The sequence below is a fragment of the Boleophthalmus pectinirostris genome, unplaced genomic scaffold (genome assembly GCF_026225935.1).
Source record: "Boleophthalmus pectinirostris isolate CB_2022bp ecotype Guang Dong unplaced genomic scaffold, ASM2622593v1 HiC_scaffold_17, whole genome shotgun sequence".
Lineage (NCBI taxonomy): Eukaryota > Metazoa > Chordata > Actinopteri > Gobiiformes > Gobiidae > Boleophthalmus > Boleophthalmus pectinirostris.
The window spans coordinates 4,876,640-4,884,740 of NW_026571115.1; the positions used below are offsets into that span (position 1 = coordinate 4,876,640).

Genomic DNA, 8,101 nt, shown 5'->3' on the forward strand with positions numbered 1-8,101 from the left:
CGTCGTGTCTCCAGTGTCACATGTGGGACAGTTTCGGGCCGTTTAATGTTCACACTGGAGTCACATACAAGTCACATTTAATTAGAAATGTGAACGACCTCACAAAAACATCAGATTTCACAAAAAAATCTGAATTGAGCGTTGAGCCCTGCAGTCTGAACATAGCCTTAGGGTGCTTTCACACCGACAGTAGTTGGTGCACACCAAATGGTCCATTCGAACCAAAAACTCTTCGTTCAGTTTGTTTTCATTGGTGTGAAATCTTCAATCGGTCTCGGACCCGCACCAAATCAAGTGGACCGAGAACTCAAAAAAGAGGCGGTCTCGGTTCGCTTGAATCCGCACTAAATGTCAAACTTTGGTGCGGTTCCTCTGGTATGAACACAAACTCTGGTCCAAACCATAGACAGTCCAAACGAAGTACTGAAAAAGCATCATGGGAGGGACACGTGTTTCCTCTGTCTGAAATGACGCGCTCTACAACTCCAGTGTGTTAACAGATTTTTTTCCAGACGCAGCCACGACTAATTTTTTTATTATTTTGCCAACAATGGCCAATACAGAGAATGTAATATACACCATCAGAGCAAGTACCAATGTGACCTGTGGCTGAGTCAAAATTGGGGGTGCGCACCCCTGTTCGGGATCTGCACACACAGAGAGGTCCTGATGTTCCCCGTGTCTTTATTGCTGTTGCTGCTGTTTCCCGAGCTCAGATCTTCTGCTCTGGGCTGATGCGGTGAGTTTGTTCTACATGTTGCTGTTTTCTGAGTTTGTGATGATAAGTTGAGATGAGGACGGCCCGTGGTCTTAACTGGGAACATCAGTATTGGTAATTGGAAACAGAGACACGTCGTCGGACCAGTTTTGGTTGGTTTGCCTGTGTGAGGGCGGACCACACTGGGGTCTATCTGCTACTTAATAACAATTTTATTGTCTGGTGCAGACTAAATAATCAAACTAGCAGTGTGGAAACGCCCTAAATCCCCATCGTCTCCCATCGTGTGTGATGTGTGAGTGTTTCCTTGTTGTAAAACGCTTTGAGCCTTGAAGGTGGAAAACGCTGTATAAAAATGTGACTGTTTACCACTGGCCAAGGACAAAACATTAAACCTGCTGTTTGAATCTGAATGCCAAGAGAATACACTGGTTTAATATGAATACAAAGAGAACACATGTATTTATGCTCTCTTCAAAATCATCAACTCAAATCTGAAATCTGCACCTGTCCTGTCTGTGCACCTGCCCCTGAGACCTGTCCTGGTTTAGACCTGGTTTAACCCTTGGTTAGATCTGGACGAGTCCCACTTTGAACCTGTTTCACTCCTGGTTTAGTCCTGATGTAGACCTGGTTCAGTCTTGGTTTAGTCTTTGTTTTGTCTTTGTTTAGTCCTGGTTTAGTCCAGGTTTAGTGCTGGTTCAGTCCTGGTTTAGTTCTGGTTCAGGCCTGGTTCAATCCTGGTTTAGTCCCTGATTTAGTCCTGATTTAGTCCTGGTTTGGATCTGGTTTACTCCTGCTTTAGTCCTGGTTCAGTCCTGGTTTAGTCCTGGTTTAGTCCTGCTTTAGTTCTGGTTTAGTCTTTGTTTTGTCTTTGTTTAGTCCTGGTTGAGTCTGGGTTTAGTTCTGATTCATTCCTGGTTTAGTCCAGGTTTAGTTCTGGTTCAGTCTTAGTTTAGTCCTGCTTTAGTCCTGGTTTAGTCCTGCTTTAGTCCTGGTTTAGTCCTGCTTTAGTCCTGGTTTAGTCCTGCTTTAGTCCTGCTTTAGTCCTGGTTTAGTCCTGGTTTAGTCCTGGTTTAGTCCTGGTTTAGTCCTGGTTTAGTCCTGGTTTAGTCCTGGTTCAGTCCTGGTTTTAGTGTCTCTGCTCTGCGTCACATCTGCTGTTCACGGAGGCAGAGTTTGAGTGACAGGTGTGTGGTGTAAATTAACCCGGATGCCCTCCCAGAGTGAAGCGTCAGATTAACCCGGATGCCCTCCCAGCGTGTCGCCGTGGAGATGATGTAAACGTGAGGTGACGGGGGGGCAGGGGAGTTAATGGAGAGTCCCTCCGTGTTTCTCGGACGCAGCTCAAACCTTTAGAGCACAGCTTATTTTAGCACCGGGAAATCTGCCTCAAATCTTCCACAGTGGAGCAATAAAGGTGCACTGTGGAACTTTTTTGGTTTGTCTATGGAGATCTCATTGCTCTGCCTGGAATGTTCCACAATGTGACATTAAACAGCTCTACTTTACATTTATTATTTATTATTATAGCTCAAAAATATCTAGAAAAGCAGACATTGTGACTGTGAGCGAGGTCGCCTCTCCACAGATCTGACCTGTCACTTAGTCTGGTTTGGTCTCCATGAAGAAAAGTTACACAATGCATCTTTAAAAGGCCCAATATGATGCTATTTTCTGATCCATGTTCAAATGTAGTTTCCTCATCACACACAGACCTGGAGTTGTGTTTTGTTTCATTCACATGTTCAACACACAAACCTGCACATTTAAGCTCAGTTCTTCTCTCAAAATGACACAGGAAGTGCTCCACTGTGTTTTTAAACTTCACACACCTTCACTAGAATCATTTGGATAAGTTCAAACCTGAAATTACCGATCTCTTCTTCACTAGAGGGGAAAAGGAGCTGTTCACTTGAAAAGTACCATTTCATGACATCACAAAGTGGAACAGAGCATTTTGAGCTTTGGAGATGTAGACAGCAAAAAGTGGAGGGTTTAAAATTTCAGGGTAAAATATTGTTTTTAACACAACATGTGTTATTTTAACTATTTGAAAGTTAAATGGGGGTTGCAGTTGGGGTTATTTGCCAGAGTTGATCTGGTTGAAATTAATTCAACTTCCTCTAGTGTCATTCAGCTTCCCATAGTAATTAATTTGACTCCTCCCACCCACCACCCACCCACTCCCGTGAGAGTCGACCAGCTTGAACCAGTTTTGTTCATAATTTCATCTTAAATTAACTCAAATAAAGTGTCAAAATAAAACACCTCTGTGTGTTGTTTAGCTACATCAGAATAACTCTACAAAGTGTTATCTGTTTTCTCTCAAAACATTAATATAACTCTTGATTTCAGGGTTAAACAGGAACTTTGGTCCAGTCTTACTGAATGAACATTTCCAAAAATGTTAAATGAACTCTAGAACAGATTGGACTCATACAAACCCTGAGAAAAAGTTCCAACTGATTCTGTGAGAGTCAATTTGAATAATGCAGAGTTACTCAGACATGTGAATGAAACAAACACAACTGCAGGTCTGTTTTTGAGGAGGAACAACATTAGAACAGCTCACAAGAGTGCTTTTTGTGTAATGTAGAACCTCAGTTATAGTCTCTGCTTACGTTTACAAAGAAACGAATCACTGTATCAGAAACGATCTGCGTCCAGACACGTCGTTTCTGTGTCTGTAAGTCTTCTCTATCCACACAGCTTTGATCACATTTGTTTACGTTTTACAGAAACAAAACTTAAAACCACATGTTTCATTCATAAACTAAGCCTCAAAAAAACAGCTCGTTATTGTGTCGCTGATGTGGTTCAAGACACGACTCAGTTAAATATGAGTGTTCTCTCTGTGACAGAGGGGTGTTCTGCTGATGGTGAGTCTGTTCTGTGTTTCTGTCGTGTTGGAGATGGTTCATATTAAACTTTTCAGAGATTATACGTCTGCAGGTCGTACACACAGACACATGTTTATATGAATGGACAAATATTCTAGACTCTTAGTGTTTTGGTGGTGAATTACTTCACGGTGCACAGAACTACATCAGAGTATCAGTGTTTTCAGGTGTCCTCACAGTGCCGGATCAGATCTGTACTCAGATGAATTCGTAGGAGTTGGAGGCACCAGATCGTTCCATCTCTGGAGCCGTTTTCTATCAGATTAGTGTTTAATCACTAACACTGCATCCACAATGAAAACAACTCGAATACAAACTAGTGTGGACGGGGTCTCTGACACCCATGTACATTTTGTTATAATTTGGACATTTTAAATCACAATATTGATCTAGAATGACTTAATAAAAGAAACAAGTGCGCTGAGTTCCTCGTTAGAAAACTGTGGTGTCCAATGGGAACTGACGTGGCCATAAATGTCAGGATGACAAATCCTCCTAAAGCCTAAAGCAATCACTGATACCCAATTTTGTTGCTTAAAGTCTGGTGTTCTACCGTCTGAGCATTATTATTATTTAGGTCTGGTTTATGGCCACTTGCTTTGCAACGATTCATCTTATAAATACAATTTGGGTTTCTTTGAAAAGTAGCTGTGGTCTGTTCTTGTATCATGAAAGTTTGGCTTTATCAATGTTTCATGTTTGTAATCATTTAAGAAACAATTGAGAAGTTCATTGTCGTGCTAGAAGACTTCACTCCGAGCTCCACGGTTTATTACCTACATCCAGTGATTATTTCCAACTGTTCTTGTTGTTACAAATGTAGAAACACCTGAACAGGGACTTGAACCCCGGACCCTCAGATTAAAAGTCTGATGCTCTACCGACTGAGCTACCCAGGCTCTCTTTCTTTTGTAGTCTTGTTCTTGTAAATCTAGAATTGCCTGAACAGGGACTTGAACCATGGATCTTCAGATTAGAAGGTAGGTGCAGTTGTGTAAATCCTGAACAGCAACATGAAGCTGAAGCACAGCAAACACCATGTCTGCCAAAACCCGGGACTTGAACCAGGGATCCTTTAGATCTTCAGTCTAACGCTCTCCCAACTGAGCTATTTCAGCACAGATTACTGAAATCATAGCTAGTGCACATATACAGCTCTACACATCACACTAGAGTTTTTTTTTTTTTTTGTTTTTTTTTTTTCACATTTGGATCAAAAAGACGACACATCCTACGAGTATCACCCATGAAGAACATCAAACTGGAGAAGGAAGTGTGTACGTCACAGTGGGCGTGAACCGGAGGAACTGAAAACAGAGGTAGATCAGAGTAATGACGTCTTAAATACAGGAGAATAAAGATGACTCAAACATGAATCACTTCCAAATACAACTTCAGAGGGTTAATGAGGAGGAGAAACAAGTAGAAAACGGTGGATTTTACAGAAGAGGTCGGCTTTAAGACAGTTCCAATAACCCTCATTAACCTTTTCCTGTTAGATCACACCTTCACACGTTCGTACTGTAAAAGCTCGGGTTGACATCCGGACGGCTTTTTGACTTTTTGGTTTTGATATTTTTCTTTCAGAGCTCCATTTCCTGCCAGTGGAACCCGACACTTCATCCTTCAGCTGCTTTTTTCCTCTTCTGTTTCGTTTCTTCTTTCGTGATACCAGAAAAATACTCACTGCAGTGGAGTATAATTTAACTTTGATATAAAAAAAGAACGAGTGAAAACTGCAGAGTGGAGGACTAAAGTTTAACAGCTCAAACAGAACTCAAGATTTTTAGAGAAGGAGCTTTGAACCTGTTACGTAAAGGTCTGCTTGTCTCTCTCAATGTTCCACGGTTTGGCATTAAAGGTCCTCCATACCTCAAATCTGAAATATGCCCCTGACACTGTTGGATTACATGGTGGTATTTTTCGGTTTTCACTTTTTTTTTTTTTTTTTTTTGGTAATTCCACTCATTGCCAGACTCTAAACCAGGTCTAAACCCAGGTCCAAACCAGGTCTAAACCAGGTCTAAACCAGGTGTAAAACCAGGTATAAACTAAGTCTAAACTAGGATTAAACCAGGACCAAATCCAGGTCCAAAACAGGTCTAACCAGGACTAAACCAAGACTAAACCAAGACTAAACCAGGTCTAAACCAGGACTAAACCAAGACTAAACCAAGACTAAACCAGGTCTAAACCAGGACTAAACCAAGACTAAACCAGGTCTAAATCAGGTGTAAAACCAGGACTAAACCAGGACTAAATCAGGACTAAACCAGGTCTAAACCAGGTCTAAACCAAGACTAAACCAAGACTAAACCAGGTCTAAATCAGGTGTAAAACCAGGACTAAACCAGGACTAAATCAGGACTAAAACCAGGTCTAAACCAGGTCTAAACCAAGACTAAACCAAGACTTATCCAGATCTAAACCAAGACTAATCCAGGTCTAAACCAGGACCAAAACCAGGTCTAAACTAGGTCTCAAACAGGATTTAACAGGACTAAATCCTGCTGCGTGGACGTGTCTTCTCGTCTTCTATCAATAATATTTTTAATACGGTTCAGTAAAGTCTGGGCTTTTTATTTTCCTCGTCTTTGTTTCTCTACAGCAAATCAAGTAATCCAAAGTATTCAGATTACATTACTCACTTTAAGTAATTTAATGGATTCTGTTACAAACTACATTTTGGGGTATGTAATCTGTAATCTGTAGGGGATTACATTTTAAAAGTCACCTTCACAACACTGGCCCCTGACATGTCTGTGCAATTGCCCCTGAGACCTGTCCTGGGTCAGACCTGGTTTAGTCCTGGTTTAGTACTTGTTTCAATCTGATTTAGACCTGATTTAGTCCCGGTTTAATCCTAGTTTAGTCCTGGTCTAGACCTGGTTTAGTTCTTGTTTACACCTGGTTTAGTTCTGGTTTCAACCTAATTTAGTCCCGGTTTAGACCTGCTTTAAATCCCGGTTTAGCCCTGGTTTAGTACTTGTTTGGACCTTGTTTAGTTTTTGTTTCAGCCTGATTTAGACCTGGTTTAGTCCTGGTTCAGACCTGCTTTAAATCCTGGTTTAGTACTTGTTTACACCTGGTTTAGTCCTGGTTTAGTTCTTTTTTTACATGTGGTTTAGTCCTGATTTCAACCTGGTTTAGTCCTGATTTAGTCCTGGTTTAAATCCTAGTTTAATCCTGGTTTAGTCCTGGTTTAGACCTGCTTTAAATCCTAGTTTAATCCTGGTTTAGTTCTGGTTTAGACCTGGTTTCAACCTAATTTAGACCTGGTTTAGTCCTGGATTAAATCTGTTTTAAATCCTGGTTTAGTCCTGGATTAAATCTGTTTTAAATCCTGGTTTAGTCCTGGATTAAATCTGTTTTAAATCCTGGTTTAGTCCTGGATTAGTACTTGTTTAGACCTCGTTTACTTTTTGTTTCAGCCTGATTTAGTCCTGGTTTAATCCTAGTTTAGTCCTGACTCAATATTGATTCAGTCCTCATTAAGACTTGGTTTAGATCTGTCCCAGTTTGGACCTAGATAAGTCCTGGTTTAGTTCTAGTTTAGATCTGGTTTGAGTCTGATCTAGTCCTGGTTTAGAACTATTTTGACACATTTTTGATAAATCAGATGTTACGTCCCGACATTTATTCTTTTCCCAAATACTTTTTACTCTTACTTGAGTCATTTCTTGGACCATTACTTTGTACTTCTACTTGAGTAATATTATTTTGTACTGTTACTGAACAGTCAGAACGTTAACATCGGTGCTGAGATGGTTGAAGTTCCTCTCGCGCCCTCTGCACGTGTACACTGTGATGGGTAATTGTCGTTTTCTACATTTACATTCTTCTCTCCACACTGAAGAGAAACGCCAATGAAGACACGCTCGCCTCTGTCACTCTGTTGCCATGGAAACAGCTGTGTGCCGCGTGGAGAGAACACGGCTGACATGTGTAACACCTGAACCCAAGGACAGAGTCAATATTATGACCTTTAATCATGTCTCTTCACAGCTTCACACAGCTCCAAACAGCTTCTCACAGCTCAGAACAGCTCCGCATAGCTCCACATAGCTTCACACAGCTTCACACAGCTACGAACAACTTCTCACAGCTCCTCACAGCTTGTAACAATTAAAAACAGCTTCTGATAGCTTGTAACAGCTTGTAACAACTCCTCACAGGTCCTCATAGCTCCACACACCTCCGTACAGCTCCATACTGCTTCACACAGCTACAAACAGCTTCTCACAGCTCAGAACAGCTCCTCACAGGTCCTCACAGCTCCACACAGGACCTCACAGCTCCTCACAGCTCCTCACAGGTCCTCACAGCTCCACACAGGTCCTCACAGGTCCTCACAGCTCCATCACAGGTCCTCACAGCTCCACACAGGTCCTCACAGGTCCTCACAGCTCCACACAGGTCCTCACAGCTCACAGGTCCTCACAGGTCCTCACAGCTCCACACAGGACCTTACAGCTCCTCA

At 41.7% G+C, this 8,101-nt stretch overlaps 2 non-coding genes across 2 annotated transcripts; both read right to left on the reverse strand.

Moving 5' to 3' along the window:
• Positions 1-4,447: 4,447 nt before the first annotated feature.
• On the reverse strand, positions 4,448-4,520 carry trnak-uuu (transfer RNA lysine (anticodon UUU)). Its single transcript has one exon. It is a non-coding gene; the product is annotated as a tRNA-Lys (tRNA).
• A 144-nt stretch (positions 4,521-4,664) lies between these two features.
• trnaf-gaa (transfer RNA phenylalanine (anticodon GAA)) lies at positions 4,665-4,739 on the reverse strand. The gene has a single exon. It is a non-coding gene; the product is annotated as a tRNA-Phe (tRNA).
• Positions 4,740-8,101: the final 3,362 nt, after the last annotated feature.